The sequence below is a fragment of the Papaver somniferum genome, chromosome 11 (assembly GCF_003573695.1).
Source record: "Papaver somniferum cultivar HN1 chromosome 11, ASM357369v1, whole genome shotgun sequence".
Taxonomy (NCBI): domain Eukaryota; kingdom Viridiplantae; phylum Streptophyta; class Magnoliopsida; order Ranunculales; family Papaveraceae; genus Papaver; species Papaver somniferum.
The window spans coordinates 135,548,577-135,566,803 of NC_039368.1; positions in this window are offsets into that span (position 1 = coordinate 135,548,577).

Sequence of the window (18,227 nt, forward strand, 5' to 3'; positions counted from 1 at the left end):
GTTGAAATGGCTAGTCAGTAGCCGTGTGGTGTAGGGAAGGGATATCGATCCCCCATTGCGAGATTGGATTCCCTGTGCCATCCCTTCCCTACATATGAGGGATAGGGAAGGGATATGGTGCACCATGGTTCTAGCTCTAAGCCCATAACATGAAACTTATTTTGTGTGGAATTTGTTTTTTCCATAAAAATTATTGAAAAGAGTAAACTTCTTCAGTTTCCACCTGCATTTCATAGCATTTTTTGACACTAAAATCTCCCTCAAAAGACAGCACATATGCATCTTCATTTGTAAAAACAGGCACATGACCTAGCTCATTGCACAAAAGATTCCACTCTAATTGTTCTTCTCTAGTCAAACTCCGCCTAGTTACATTGCAGTCTACCATTATGGACCATATTCATTGCACACTTTGAAAGCAGCAGGATATCTATCTTTTAAAGGCCCATTTGTACTCCAAGCATCAAACCAGAATCTCACTTCCTTCCCATTCTTCACCTGCAGATTAAATTTTCCTTGAATCAAAGAACTAGTCTTCAAAATGTTCTTCCAATACCCTTTCCCTGAGGTAAATTATCATCAACTGGAAAGCATATTTCCTTCTTTGCATTGAACTTCTCTTGCACAATCCTTCTCCACGGAGCATTATTCTCATTTGTGTACCTCCAAATCCATTTAGATAAAAGAGCTAGGTTTGTGAGCTTCAGATTCTTCACACCTAAACCACCTTTACTAATTGGAGTACAAATTTTCTTCCAAGAAACCCAACACATTTTTCTCTTATCTTCTGAAGAATCCCAAAGAAAGTTCCTCATAATTTTAGTTAACCTCTTCTCCACAGCTGCAGGCAGATGAATAAGAGACAAATAATACATAGGCAAACTTGCCAGAAAACTTTTAAGCAGTGTTAGCCTTCCGGCTTTGTTCAGAAATTTACTAATTATGTAATGCTTACTAATTATGTATATTGGTTTATTCTCATATATATTTTTTTATATGAAATTTAGTGATTATTCGTTTATATTTCTATAGGGCCTTTAAGGATTCAATTTGTTTTATTCATTAATGCATTAAGCGAGGTTATTCATTTATCCCCTTGGCCCAAATCGGTACCGGAAAAAATTATTCATTTGGCGAGGTTATTCATTTATCAAACATTCGTTTATCGAGGTTCGACTGACTGTATATAGTAGTAAGTGAATTCCAATTCACCCAAGTTTTATCCTTGGTATATATCCTTGTCCCCATAGGCAGCAAAACCCCAAATCTTGTTTTTTATTCTTCAAGGTACCTAGGTCTGCAATTTCAATTGCATCAAGAAGGAGAAAGAAAAAAGGTTGCACCAAGTATATATCAGCGTATCACTCACTCATACTATTTTAGGGGATAGGCAAAAGAATGGTGTTTTGTAACGTTCACGTAGAAGGAGATGGGCTTCTATAAACCTTCCAAAATTCAAAATTAGATTCCAAAAACAAGTGAAATGATAATTCTGAAAGCCAAGGAGTAAACAATTTCAAAATTCATAGAAAACTTAAACTCCATCAAATGAATTGGGTTTTTAATCGTGAACTCAGCTACAATTATCATGGTGTAATATGAAAGAGTTGTCAAGGAGTTCAAGTCACATGGAACATGAAGCAGTCTCCAAACCCCTATCCAGCAATTGCCATCACATTTTAGTATTTTAAGAAAGTCAGATCTGCACTTCCACTTGCATTTGCAAGGAGAAAGAAAAAAGTGTGCACTTGGTATAGAATGGTATAGCACTCATGGATGGCTACCGCATGCCATCTTTTACTTGCTTCCCCAAAATGTTTTGAAAAAATTATTCCCACTCAGTTTTCTCCAAAATCTCATAAATGTTGTCTCTTCGTCGTCTCACTTCCACAATGTGATCTTTTCCAAACATGTTCTCTTCCAAAATGTGATCTTTTCCAAACATGTTCTCTTTGAATGCAGCTGCTAACACATATGGCAATCTGAGTACCATTTATATTGAGATAGTTGGGTTGAAAATTGTGAGGTGATCCTTTTCATGCAAATTGCTAAGCTAGGAGAGAATACAAGTTTGATTTAAAATTGTTAGGTGATCCTTAATTGATTTATGAAGAAGCCTATTATTGGGGCGTCACATTCCAATAGAGGGGCTTCACTAATAAGATAAAAAATTATCATCCATTAATAATTTAAAAAACCTTTTATCTAAAATATTTTTATAGTGACTAAACTATCCCTATTTAATTAGTGTTAATAATTTAATTACGTTATAGGGCCTATGGCCCATGTATGTGCGGTTCATTAGATGAATAGGTCTTCCCTTTCATGTATATAAGAGAACATTATATGTATGTAATAGTTTGATGCCTCTTTATCAATATCAAGTTCTTCTCCTTCTCTATCTCTTACTTTTCCCTATTATTTCCACTGCAAAACGTTATCATGCACGAGCTCAACCACTAAATTTTTTTTTCTTCTTCTTTTTGGGTTATTATCAAATCACTAAAGGAAGCGCTACTTTTAGTTGGATCCGTATTTCTGATTTTTTTTCTCAATCAAGCAATACGTTGAGGTATACCTAAACTTTTTGTCAATTAACATGTGATCTTGTCTTCCATGGTCTCATGTTGTATGTATGTAATTTTTTTTTCTTTCTTCACATGTGTATTTGTATCACATGCGTCGATCATGTTCTGCTTGATTGAATGAATTTTTTAATTTATGATTGCGTATATATATATATATATATATATATTTCTAATGATCCCTCCATGTACTAATCTATGATCTACCCATATATATATATTATTCTAATGTTTGTTGCGAGATGTTTGTTTGTTGTACACAATCTGTTTGTTCTTATTCGTTTCTCGAGATTATTATGATTATTATAATATAATAATATATTGTTTGTTGCAGGGACGGACCCAGAAGGATGGATTTTTTCATTTTAGACCCGGGCTAATACACATGGTTAACATAAAATTTGGCGAAACAGGGAAAAATTAGGCTTGTGGACCGGAGGGCGACCGGGGCTAAAGCCCCGGTTAGCCCTCTCACAGGTCTGTCACTGGTTTGTTGTTCAATCAACTGTATAACATGTTTAAATCTGTTTGTGTATCTAATAGATATGAGTGATACATGTTTGATGTCATTTTATTTATTCATACTAAAATCATGTTAATGATCTCTATGTGATAAAGTCTGATTTTAATATGCCTGATGTTGTGTAAATTTAATATTTTCATATATTGTTATGTCATCATATGTTATTAAATGTTTTCATATGCCATCATGAAATAAAAAATTTTGGACTGTTTCGTTTTTCTGTTTATTCTTTTTGCTTGGTGATCTTCACATGTTTTATTTTATAAGAATTTTTTTTTATTATTTATGTCGAAGAGTTGTATGTCCTTTTTTCAACCAGTGATTTATTTTAATTTTTGAAAAGTTTATGATCATGATTGTCTGTACTACTGCATGTATATTGTATGTATGTAATTGTCTTGATTGATTTGAAAAGTAATAATAAAATAATTAATATTTTTTTAAGTGCTCTGTGAATGTAACGTATGTTTTAATTATTTGTTTAATTAGTTGTAACGTTTGCTTTTATTATTTGTTTAATTAGTCGCAACGTTTTTAATTAGATGCAACGTCTGTTTTAATTATTTGTTTAATTATTTGTAACGTCTGCTTTTATTATTTGTTTAATTAGTTGCAACGTTTGTTTTTATTATTTGTTTAATTATTTGTAATTGCTTTTATTATTTGTTTAATTAATTATAACGTCTGTTTTTATTATTTGTTCATTCATTTTGTTTGTATTAAATCAATAAATAAATTGTAACTTATGCACCATTCCATGTTCCGTGTTATTTTTCACATTGTTTTTTTTGTAATGTCCGCACTATTATGATGTTATGACGTTGTTGTTGGAAATTGACTAAGTATTGTCAATCATTAACGGGGTTATTATCATTGGTTGGTTATTGACTATCAACTTTGACTGTTAACTGAATTATGATTATTGGCTGGATTTCTGACTTAACCGATTGACCTTTAGAACCATCAAGAAATTTGGTCTCTAAAGATCCATTTTGACCATAAAGAAATTTGGTTTGGGGATTATTATACTGGAATTATTTATTTTAATGTCCTTTATTATGGCACTTTACGGTTGGTCTCAACTCGACTCAAAAATAACATTTTGGATCCAAAAGTACTCGAGAACCATTATTATATTTTTTGATGCGGAAATCATTTTTTTTGTGAGAAATGAATATATTCCTTCATAAAACCTTCTACCAATGAAAAAGCACCGTCTAGGTGGAGCTAAATATACCTTATGTTTCTAAGAACATGCATTCCAATTTTCGTAGAAGCACTTACAAAGGGCGATATGAGTTGGAAATTATTTTTTTCCATCTTTCTACTTCATTCATGGTACTAACAAACCAGTTTATCTTGAAGTATGCCAACAAGAGATTCAATATCTTCAGTAATGTATTCAACCTAAAGTAAGTGGTTGACATGCGAAGTGAAATTCTTTTGTTCTGTTGAGATAAAGAAATTTCTCAAACTAAGCTAATCGTAGCAACATTGAAAATGAAAAACCCCAAAGTAATGAGGGTTAGGCATACTGACTCATGTGAAGCATGTGAAAACGAACATATACATATATGAGAGAAATATGTATTATTGTCCCAGGAAGTAATAACACCAAAGTACAGGTATCAACCGAACATGGGATCAAGATAAGATGTTATTCTAGCTCACATCAAAAGGAAGGAGTTGGGAATGAATATTTCTACTGGTATCAATGAGGGTACGATAGTAACAATCGATTTCCAGAGGGAGGTCATACTTTAAACATCAAATTTATTGGCAAGAAGAACTATGCTTAGTCAATTGACTATCTTATTCAGTTGAACTTTATTCATTGTATGCACTTATGGAATTAAAAGTACATCATTTCCAAGAGACATTAATTTTCTAATACACTTGAGATATATTTGGATGAAATATATATCATCCCCTCTGAAACGTAACATATATTTACTCTAAAGTACTTGAGTTAAATCCCACTTTTGTTACGAATAAGGCCACACCACTTATTAAATCTCTCAACATTCAACGTCTAACTGATAGTGGTTTTTATCCCACTAATTTAAGGAATATACACTAGTTTTTGAACCTATTATTTGTAATGTGACTACGATATTGGATCATCGAGCGAAGCAATGCTCAAATTTTGTTTCCAAGATGGAACAAAGATTAAAAGTCACAAAAGATCTATATGTACCGAGAGCTAATCACCTTGTTAAATTCCAAAGATACCCATGCAAGTGGATATTATATGGAAACTCACAATGATGAGAATGTAATTGATTGCATCTTTTATAGTCTCTAATATATTTGGAAGAAAATATATCTTAGAGAAACTAATGAGTCAATCTAGTGAAATGTAAATCACTATAGTATTTGGATTATTAAATCCATATACTTTCCGACGATGAAATGTTGGGAATTGATTCATACAGGCTTTGACATAAACATAAAGGCACTTTGGTTGTGACATGATGTTTCATTTTGAAAGGAATCATACGTACATCACTGTGTTTGAGTGGACGAGACAATGGGAAAAAGATTAACAGAATGCGAAGTGACGACATATCTCTCAATAAGTGTTTTCTAAAGTAATAGATGCACAACCCCCTTCTCATTATGCTTTTAGGTAAGAAAGCATATCACTCATTTTTCAAAGTCTTCAGTAAAACAGGATCGAGACCATCCTAAGATGCAAATGGTAAAATTTAAAAGAAAACAAGGTGAAATTCAGAAAAATATATGCGGACCATTAAAGTGACTTATGGCTCTGGTGAATATTTTGACATTTTGGAATAATTATAGTTTCCAAGAAATTTGCGTTTGGAAAACTACTAGCACATATTTTACATGTAAGGACTCACCACCCATTGTATTAGCTAGAGAGTATACATCAAAAGGACTTGATGGTTACTTCATGTTTAATAGGATCAATGTAGAGCATCATATACCCCATGGTCTCGCAAAGGCTATCATCAAAGGTTACATATGGTGCCTAAGGCATGATTATGCGTACAAACCTACCTTTAACTGCTTGGGGAATATGCAATATTACATGCATCTTTACTTAATTCGTTTTAGAACCCAATGTTAGTCAAACTTTTTTGCGTACCAGTTGGTAACTGGATTTAAGCCTTACATTCGTGTTCTTACGCATTTTTGGTTGCACTATATATATGTCATTACGACTCCACATCGTACTATGATGGGTCTTCAAAACTGTTAAGTAATTATGTTGGAAATGAGTTCCCAATAATTATCCGCATTTTAAACCTTTTTGGAGGGAGATCTCTTTCCGCTAGATTTTCGGGTTGTCATTTTAATGAGACAGTTTTTCCCGTCGTTAGGGGGAGATAAGAAAGAGTATTTTCTAAGGGAACGATAGGAATTGTCGTGGTGTGTTCCCACTGTGTCTCATATTGATTCTTGTACTCCACAAATGTAAATGTGAAGTGACAAAGAATAATTGATTTCAGAAAGTGCACTGATATCGACAACGTGATAAGATTACACTTACCAGCTGCAAATGTTCCTGCAAGGTTAGAAATCCTCAGTATGGGGTACACCATAGACTAGGGTGTTGTAACTACTACACTTGGTGGAAGTGTAGTTAAGGCTGTGGCTCCACAAAGGAAGATGGAGAGACCACCAGGTTCGATCAATACTCACGTAGAAAGGAAGTAGATGAGTAAGGCACAACCTAATTTGTATCATTAATGAAATCATCTCATTTGGAGGTGATAGACAAGTAAGTTATTTTTCCTTGCGTATTCAGAAGAAAGTTCCTGATTTGGAATTGTAGCTATCTATGTCGATGGTACAGACATGATGGGTACTCTTGACGTAGTAAGATACCTTAAAAACTATTTGAAATCCAAATTTGAGATGAAAAGTCTGGGGAAAGCTCGATCGAATACTGAGCTTGTGGTATATTATTTCACCAGTTTGCATATGTCTAAAGTTGTCAGGAAATTTAACAAAGACATGCATCCTGATAGCACTCCCATCATTAGTTGGGGTTCAAATGTAAGTAAGAGACCATTTCGTCTAAAGGAAGATGACGAAGATGTGTTTGGAGATGAAATTCCAATATCTAAGTACAATAGACGCATTTTTGTACTTAGTATAATAATGTACTCGATTAAATTTTACATCCTCAGGGAACTTGTTAGCTAGATATAGCTCAGCGCTGACGCAATGTCATTGGAATGGTATATTGAATGTAATCATGTACTCAAAAGTAACCATTGACATAAAAAATTTTTATCCCTACAAGGACATAAAAAGGAACGCTAATGAAAGTGCAATCCAAAAGTTGTTGATTATGAAGGAACAATAATATATTCTCCAAAGAAAGTAATCAGGGGGAGATATGATAGACTATTTTCTAAGTCATTATCGATATTCAGTTTTGAAAACTACATGCCTAGAGGAACTGTCTGGAACAACTCTGAAAGTAATCAGGGGGAGATGCCGACATCAGGGGGAGGATCCAAGGATATGATGTCGACATATTTTACTTCGAAATTGAAGTTGTGTTGTACTCTATTTCCCTTCGATCGAGAATAGTTTTTCCCAAAGGGTTTTGTTACTCGACAAGGTTTTTAGCGAGACAACACTAAAAACATCAAGTATATTGAACGTTGAAGACATAACGATCTCGTTGATATTACTGAAAATATCTGAATCAAAGAAATGAAACGTGATATTCTCTTAAGCAACGAAAGTTCCAGAATCAACAACAGGGTCTTATAAACATTCAAGTCACTAAAGTAAAGTGTGATAAACTCTTTTTGACTGCATTAGACTAATGAAAATTGTCTGACATCAGGGGGAGCATCTAATGGTGTGTTGACCTATTTTCCTTCACCGAGGTTGCTTTTTCCCATGGGGTTTTAATACTCGGCAAGGTTTTTAATGATACGACAACAAACACCAGGAAGTAATTTGCTAACTAAGGCTATTGTCTTTCCCACAAGGATTTTTTTCCTTATGAGTTGTGAAGCAACTAATCAACTTCAACGGAGCAAAGTGATCATCTGCAACGGATCACCTTTACTTACATCTGTCACGTTGTACTATTTTTTCCTTCATCAAGGTTTTGTCCCACTGGTTTTCCCTTGTCAAGGTTTTAATGAGGCAATGTATACGCATCCAACTATGTTCTAAGTTTTCTTAATATTGTACTCTTTCTTTAGTTCAGGTTTTGTCCCTCTGAATTCTCCTAAAGAAGTTTTAACGAGGCAATTAACTTAGACATGTCGGTCTTTGAAGATCATATTGCATGTGATGAACTACATGTTAAGTACGAGACAATATGTGAAGTACTACATGTGAAGAGTTGTAATAAGGTTTTGTCCCACTGGATTTTTCCCTTGTCAAGGTTTTAATGAGGCAACTGATTTCAGCACAAGTCATCAAGGAGAGAACAACATTTGAAGAAATACATTTAAAGCACTATATGTGAAGCACTATGTATAAAGCTTTGTTACTGAACCACACAAGGGGGAGTGTTATAGGGCCTATGGTCCATGGATGTGCGGTCCATTAGATGAATAGGTCTTCCCTTTCATGTATATAAGAGAACATTATATGTATGTAATAATTTGATGCCTCTTTATCAATATCAAGTTCTTCTCCTTCTCTATCTCTTACTTTTCCCTATTATTTTCACTGCAAAAAATTAGCTAATGATTAAATCAATAAAGTAGAGGAAAAATTATTTTTTGGGGGCATTTCTTTCTAAGACCTTAGATTTTGATTCAACCAAAATGAAGAAATTAATGGCCGGAAATAATTAGATATATCACTAACTTAGCTCCAATGTCATTTTTATTACTCAATATTGTACGTAAAAAAAAATTGGATTTTTTAGATTTTCAGAATTAACTTACGGTTTGGTTTTTCATTTGTAGCCAATTACGGTAGACTTTTATCTTTCAGAGTTGACCGTAAATAATTTACGGTTGGTACGTTGGCTTCTCAGATCCAACCGTAATTCAAATATTTTGCCATTTCTGTCGGTTACACGCATGGTGCGGAGGGCTTTGATTGAATGTAAATTGGCATCCCTTGGCAAATATGACGGGAGGATTTGGTGACCCACCACTGAATAGATCAAAGGATTTGATGACCCACCGACTGAATAGATCAAAAGCGTTTTTTTTTTTTTGTTTTTGATAGGAATAAATCAAAAGATAAAAACGTGTAATGTTTTGGTTAGCATCTGGTTAAATAAACACCCATTCTCGTGAAGGATCATATCTTGCCGCAGATATATGGGTAGATATGCGTGAATTTCGTATCATCGTAAAACTCATTGACGGGATATATGTAATTAGCTTTAATTGGGTGGAAGAATTTTGAGTTTTGGATAACTATTAAAACACTACATGTGTATTAATCCAACCGCAGGTAGATACTTAGTGTTATCCACGTCAAGTTGAAACAAACTGTGAGTAAATTACGCTTGGAAAACCAATCGTAACTTTAACTTCAACAACACAAGATCTTTTTAGGGTTAGTTAAACCAAAAAAAATCTAGGCGTACTAAAATTATGGTTGGTTTATCTTAAATCAAAATCAACCGTAACTAATTTTTTAAAATCTGAAAAATATTGTTACTCACAAACATTTACGGTTAGAATTTTGAGAGTCCAAACCAACCGTAAAAATATTTAAACCTAACCGTAACTATACATGTGTTTATTTATTTTTTATTTTACGGTTAGGAGTTGTTAGTTTTCCAACCGTAACAGCTTCAGAAAAGAAAACTACGGTTAGTTAATTGAACATACCTAACCTTAACTGGTTTGACAAATCTAATTTTTCTATTTATTTCGATAAATCAAACAATTTCAAACACAAAATAAGGAAAAAATACATGGGTTTGTGTCGAAACATCACAAAATCATTGGATGCAGTTGATAAATTTGAAATTATGCACTGATTTCATCATGGTTTTCTTAATTGATTTCTTGATTATTAATTTTGGCTGGGTTATTCTCGATCACCATCAATGTTAAAGAGGTCAAAGAATGGCTGATTTGATTATCTATTGATTAGATTTAAATAGACGGAAGGGCAACTTAGACTTTTTAAATGCCTTCAGGACACCCCCTAACCAAATAAATAGACACTAAAATCATGGGTGAAGCCCCTCTATTGGAATGTGAAGCTCCAATAATAGGCTTCATTCCTATAGGGGTTTCTTTAACTTTTTCAGACTATGAAAGAAGAACATTGGAAAATGTACAAAACAGTCCTAGTATTAGGACCCGTTACAAAAGCATCCTACTGTTACAAACTATTAACAAAATGATCATACTTCCATTAGAAAGAGAGTTAAGTGGTGACTCACGGTTAAATATGTTAATGAAATTACCTATATATGTGTCCTTCATATTTATCCCACCATACACAATTTTAATTTTTGCTTTCATCATAATTTTCTTTGACGGTGGCGTTATTTGTAGGTACTGGTGGTGCCGCTTACATATCGTTACACCGAATTCAGGATCGTAAAACCGCATTCAGGTTCGTTACACAACATTCAGGATCGTTACACCGCTTTCCCTTTGGGGTTTAACAGAGATTCTTAAGCTTCCACCACCACCACCACCGCTTCATCACCGCCACTTCAACCAATTAGTTAAATAGGAAGGGTATTTTGAGGGAGGGTATTTTCGGAAAAGATAACACCGTTTTATTCAAAAGTGTTAAATCGGATGGAAAAAAAAAACATTTTGTAAATGAATTACAAAAGTATGATCATTTTGTGACTGAATTACGAAAAGTATGACCATTCTGTAATCGGCCCAAGAACATATTAACTCTTCGCTAGCCGAAAATGATATGTCCTTTGAGATCTCTTTTAAGTTAGTAGTTAGATACAAAAATATGATTATGATGATGAATGATGATAAAAGTCTTCTGGATAAAAAGATGATAACCACAAGAACCAAGACACACTCAACAACCTAATGAAGACAAGCTTCCACTACAAGAAAGTGGGTATATTGCCTCACTATGTTGCCACACATCTATAAATAATGTGGCAATAGTGAGGGGTTTTGCCTCACTCCATAACAGGTGTGGTATTAAGTAAGAGTTTTTGTTACGCATGTAAACAGATGAGGCAGAAGATACGTTTTTGCCTCATGTTATTATTTGAAGACGCAATAGCTTAATTTCTAGCCACATAAACGTGGCAACAGGTTTAAATAATGTAAAATATTAGGATAAAGACATTTATTAAATATTTTTTTCTTTTTTAAATAATTTTATCTATTAAATTATTAAAATAATAAAAATAATATCCGGTTAATTAGAAAAGAAAAGAAATCACGTGAATTTTTTTTTTCGTTTTTGGGAAAAATCCCTAGATACGTATTCTTGGTAATGTCGAACAACCAATATCTCATCTTTCTTCCCCTGTGCAATCTTTCTTTTCCTGTGCAACTTAACCCTAGAACTTGATTTTATTTTTTTCCCATATCCACAGATAAAATCATCTGATAGATTTTTCTTCCCCTGTGGAATCTTTCTTTTCCCATTTTCTCTAATAGTTCTCCTGATAGATTTTTCTTGTGGGAATTCAGTTTTAGTTTTCATTTCAAAAAGCTCGTTGATAAATAATCGTTCATATCACTTTTTTAATAGTTCTCCTGATATATTTTTCTGAAAATTTCACAAGAGAAAACCCCTAATTGATTCTATGAATGCCTTTTAGAGTTGTTGAGAGTTCATCTTCATCACAAATTACAGGTAATTACAAATTTTAATTCCCGAGGTTTTTGATTTTGGTTCTACCTGCAGGTTCCTTTGTGTATGTTTAGGGATTAGGTTTTGTTTAGGTTGTGTTGATTTTTATTCTTGCTTCTTAGGTCTCCTTCCATGAAAAACGCAACCCATCATTCTGATCTCATTATAACTCTGAAACAACACACATTCAATCGCAACCATTCATTGGTTTAAACAACATCAACAAGCTTTCTTGTTTCCTAACTTATTGACATCAATGTTGAGTTTCTCTCAATATAAACTGAAATACAGCAGGAACCCATCTTATGATTGAATAAGTCCCATCTTATGTGAAAGTAATTTCATAATCTGATAAGATAGTTGAATTTTTAAGAATTTTTGATGAGTTTAAGGTCTTTATCAAATTGGTAAACAAATTTTGGGATTTGCTAATTTTTCAGGAGCTAGTTGTTTTGTCATTGTTAAGCTTTGTTGAGCTTAGATGGATAAAAGTTGGATGCAGAAGGGTAAATGCCACCCTGACTATAAACGTGGCTGCGATGAATTCATAAATTTTGCTTGGTCTCATCGTACTCTTGATTTAGGTGAGAGTATTTTTTGCCCCTGTTTGAGATGCAATAATGTAAACTACTTGGGTAGAGATGTGGTGCGAGAGCACATTCGAGAGAATGGAATAAGATATAGTTACACTCGTTGGACAAAACATGGGGAACCTGAAGAGCTAGTTAATAATATTGAGGAAGAAGTCACAAATGTTATAGGTGGGGGTGATATGCATGGGATGTTACAAGCTGCGTTCCTTGAATCAAGGTTTTTCGCTGGGGATGGTGAAGTTCCAGATCAAGCCAATACAAATGGATCAAGTCAGCATGATCGTGTTCCAGATGAGCCGAATGTGGAGGCCCAGAAATTTTATAAGTTGTTGAAAGATGCTGAAACACCGTTATTCCCTGGATGTACAACAACTTCGAAATTATCTTGTCTTGTGACGATGTTACACCATAAGTGTACTTATTGGTTGAGTAACAAAGCTTTTGACGAGTATTGTACTTTATTAAGGTCCACGAAAGCTTTTCCAGACAGCGGTATCCTAAGAGTTACTATGAAGCAAAAAAACAAATTCGAGATCTTGGTATGGAATGTATTAAAATAGATGCATGCCCAAATGATTGTATGTTATATTGGAAGGATAATCGTGATAAGGAAAGGTGCGACGCATGTGGTGAATCTAGATGGATATCAGGTACATGTCAATCTGGAGAAGAAGTAGCAAGTGGAAAACAGAAAATCAAGAGAAAAACTGCCTAGGTTTTAAGATGGTTTCCGTTGATACCACTGCTTCAAAGGTATTATATGGACCCTAAAACCGCAGAGGATATGATATGGAACGATAAAGAGCGTTCCAAAGATGGTGTTTTAAGGCATCCGGCAGACTCGAAATGTTGGAAAACATTAGACGAAAAGCATCGGGTATTTGGTTCAGAACGTCGCAATATTAGACTCGGGTTGGCAAGTGATGGGTTCAATCCTTTTGGTGTTATGGGTACTGGTCACAGTACATGGCCAGTCTTTGTTACTTCTTATAATTTTCCGCCAGAGAAGTGTATGAAGCAACCCAATTTTATCATGTGTCTGCTTATTCCCGGGCTAAGGGTCCTGGGAATAATATTGATGTATACTTACAATTACTAATCGAAGATCTAAAGGAATATTGGGAAAAGGGAATTGAGACGTATGATACTTATTCTAAGCAGAACTTCAAAATTCGTGCAACTCTCTTATGGACTATTAATGAATTTCCATCATATGCCAACCTGTCAGGATGGAGTACTAAAGGATATCTAGCTTTCCCATGTAGCCACAAAGATACAAGTTCAGTAAGATTGCGAAATGGGAGAAAAAACGTTTATTTGGGGCATCAGAGATTCTTACCTATTGGTCATCGTTTACGAAGCAACCTGAGCTTTTTTAATGGTAGCAAAGAACATGATACTGCACCAAAACCTTTAACCGGTGAGGATGTTCTTCGGCAGTTCCGTGATTATCATCAAATCACTTTTGGCAAGGAAGAACATGCTGTGTGCGGGGAGAAAAGAAGGCGAGAAGACAATGAGTTTCCTTATAATTGGAAGAAGATAAGCATTTTCTTCGAACTACCTTACAGGAAAGATCTTCTCTTACGGCACAATATTTATGTTATGCATACCGAGAAGAACAATAGCGAAAGTTGGATAGGGACACTGTTGAACATGGAGTGTAAGACAAAAGATAACTTGAGCGCTCGGGAAGATTTGAAAGTATTGGGTATACGTGGACCACTTCACCCTTAAGCTTTGGGGAAAAACAAATTCTACCTTCCTCCAGCAAAGTATACCATGTCTTTGGCGGAGAGGAGGAAAATTTGTCAATTCTTGCATGACGTAAAGGTTCCCGATAGTTATTCATCGAATATTTCGCGACACGTTCAGGTACAAGAATGCAAGATTCCCGGGCTAAAGAGTCATGACTGGCATGTTCTCATGCAACAACTTTTTCCTGTTGCGGTGCGTGGTATCTTACACGATGACGTGACCAGAGTTTTAGTTGAGTTTTCTGATTTTTATACTCAAATATGCTCCAAGACATTGAGAATCGAAGATTTGGAGGCGCTTAAAAAGAAAATGTATCTCACTTTGTGCAAAATGAAGATGATATTCCCTCCTTCCTTTTTCGATATCATGACACACTTGCCTATTCATCTAGCAGAAGAAGCTATAATTGCTGGACATGTTCATTACCGGTGGATTATCCAATCGAACGGTTAGTACGTAATTTTAAATAGTGAGTAGAATATTATTATAATGATGTTTTTTTACTGGTGTCTGAATTTTTCCTGTATTTATCAGGTACTTGTACACCTTGAAAAAGTATGTGCGAAATAAAAGTCAACCTGAGGGATCGATTGCACAAGGGTATCTTGCTGATGAATGCCTGAAATTTTGCTCGAGATACTTGAGTTGCCTATCTTTGAATAAGCAGGTCGTTCTTTAGGGAAACCAATTTTCCAAACTTTATCTGACAATGAGTGGGAGGAAGCTCGAATGTATGTGTTGAGTAATTGTGATGAAATTCTTCCGTTCATCGAGTAAGTCTACTTTTTGATGTTGAATAAAAATCATAATGAGTTGGTAGATGATTTAATGTATATATACTTACAGTAGAGTGAATCATTTATGCAGGAAACACAAGCAAACAATTCATGATAAATATGGAGGGAAAATTCGTGAGAATGAGGTGGAGCATTGGCATGCCAGAATGTTCGCTAGTTGGTTCGAAAACCATGTAAGTGTTTGTATCTTATGAATTCAATTTGAGCCTTAGATTAGAAGAGCTTAACATAGTATGATCATGAAAACTATTATTAGATGTTGATTCAAAATATTTTGAACATACCCATTTTCTTTTTATTATTAGGTTTGTGAAATGATGCGAGATGGTGAAATAGTGAAAAAGGATATTGAAATCCTATCCTATGGGCCTAAAAAATCAGTTAGTTGTTATAAAGGGTATATTGTGAATGGGTTTAGGTTTCACATAACTGATCATGAGAAGAACAGAAAGACGCAGAACAGTGATGTTTGCGTTAATGTAGAGACTTCAAATAAAGAGAGTATTAAATCTATTGATTATTATGGTAGATTAGATGAAGTCGTGGAATTACAGTATCGCGAGGGGAACCAAGTTTTTTTATTCAATTGCCATTGGTGGGATATCACTGAGTCAAGAAAGAAGCAGCGAGATGCATTTGGGTTTACGTCGTTGAATTTTACCAGAACCATAGCCAAAAATCAACCATTTATGCTTGCAAAGCAAGCACATCAAGTTTTTTATCTTCAGGACAATAAGGATAAGAATTGCCGAATTGTACTTAAAATGCAGGCAAGGGATCACTACAGTTTGGGGACATCGGAAGTTGATCTCATCCAAGAACATTCATCCCACACAGATAATGTAACCAGTGCAGATGAAATTGGCCAAGACTTTGGGAGTTGGACCCGAAATGAAATTGGAGGGGAAGAGGTGATTAGAAGTACAACTGACGGTGATAAAGGCGATATAAATAATGACAGTGATAGTGATCACAGTGATTATTTTAGTGATTGTGAACGAGATGATCTCATCTAACATAAAGTCAAAGTTACTACTGAATGCTACTGTTTTATTTGATTTTTTCCTGTTTTATTTTAGCTTGAATTACTTTCAATTCTCACTTAATTTTATTTGCTTTCATTTATTCGATGAGGATCATTTAAAATTGATTAGACAAAATTTGTGATTAATGGTCCGGAACATACTCAATTTCATGAATGTACTTTTAATTTTGTGATGGAAGTTAACTAGTTAAATGAATTAGAATCCCAACGTTGTGGAGTAAAAACTTTCAATTTTCAAAATTTAAATGAATTAGTAGCCCTAAATTCTCCGAGGGATCATTCGAAAATTGTTCGAACGAGTTTTATTAACTATGGTTATGGACATACTCATATGAAGTGGATGTATTTTTAGTGGAGTTACTTTCGATTTTCCAAATTTAAATGAATTAGTAGCCTAAAATTCTCCGAGAGATCATTCGAAAATAGTTCAGACGAGTTTTGTTAACTATGGTTATGGACATACTCATATGAAGTGGATGTATTTTTGGTTGAGTTTCTTTCAATTTTCCAAATTTAAATGAATTGGTAGCCTAAAATTCTCCGAGAGATCGTTCGAAAATAGTTTTGACGAGTTTTGTTAACTATGGTTATGGACATACTCATATGAAGTGGATGTATTTTTAGTGGAGTTACTTTCAATTTTCCAAATTTAAATGAATTAGTAGCCTAAAATTCTTCGAGAGATCATTCGAAAATAGTTCGGACGAGGTTTATACACTACGGTTATGGAGTCAATATTAATTGGATGTATTTTTATTTTTGTGATGAAAGTTAACTAGCTAGCTTTCAATTCTTCGATTAACTTTCAGTTTCCGATGAAGACGATTTAAATTTCATTATTCGGATTCATAAGTAGAGTTACTTTCGATTTTCCAAATTCAAATGAATTAGTAGCCTAGACACAGCTGGAAATACATACATAAATTAGTCACATCGAGTATAATCACTCATAATGACTATGATCCAATGATTTTTTATTAAATTATGCAAAACTAGACACAGCTGGATTAACTTAGATAATCAGTCATATCTGGTTTGGTAGAGTAATCCTCCGAGAGAATTGTGGATATTTTGATTGAATTAATTATAAATATTTAATTGAATTAAATAGAAATAGATACATAAATTTGATTAAATTAAATGGAATTAGATACATAAATTAGTCATAGCGATAATAATCACTCAACTATGATCTAGTGACTTTTTTTATATAAAACTATAAAAAATTGTACACAACTGGATTGGCTTAGATGATAATTAGTCATAACGAGTTTGGTCTAGTAATCTTATGGGATAATTGTCGACAATTCGATTAAAATAAATGGAAATACATACATAGTGACTATGAATCACCCATAATGACTAGGAATCAATGATTTTTGACTGGTAACTCGCAAACGCAACAAATATTTATCCAAACGCGCAATGAATACTGTTTCAAAATATTGATTTTCTTAATTTTAAGCGAGTTTTGGGGGCACTGTGATTTTCCTGTAGAATTTTGTTTTTAGCTAGTTACGATGTTAATGCCATAGTAGGAAATTTTCTTTTCCACATGAAAAAGGGCTCGCCTTCCAAAAGGACGTAGGAGCATAACTTGTTGCTAGGCTCCTTTTACCAACTCCATGTATCAACATTTTAATAACAATTAAAAAATTTAAATATGATAAGAAAAATAAACAAAAGAAAATTAAAAAATTACAATTTGATAAGAGAAAACAAAAACAAAAACAAAACAACATAACATATATTTTATCTTTGTATATGCACAGATGAGCCACGTACTAACAAAGAAACCACAAACAAAGTTATAGATAGAAGTGTAAGCCACACGTAACAAAGGCATAGAAGGGTCCGTCATTAAAAATGTTCACTTTTTTTTTGTTCCTTGTTTACACCTGGCCTGACCTAACTAATACACGAGAGTCTCAATTTTCTTTCTTTCTTCTTTTTCTTTTGCCTTCCCAAAACAAAGTTGCAGAGAGAACCGGAGATAACGAGGATAAATTTTATGAGGTATTTTCGCTTCAAATTAGGGAAAGTTTGTTAGAGGAAAAGGGGAATTAGGGTTTATTCATAGAAGATTTAGTCTGGAATTTTGGAAATATTTCTGCATCGCCGTAGGATGAAAATATGATGAAAACAAGAGTATTTTGAGAAGAA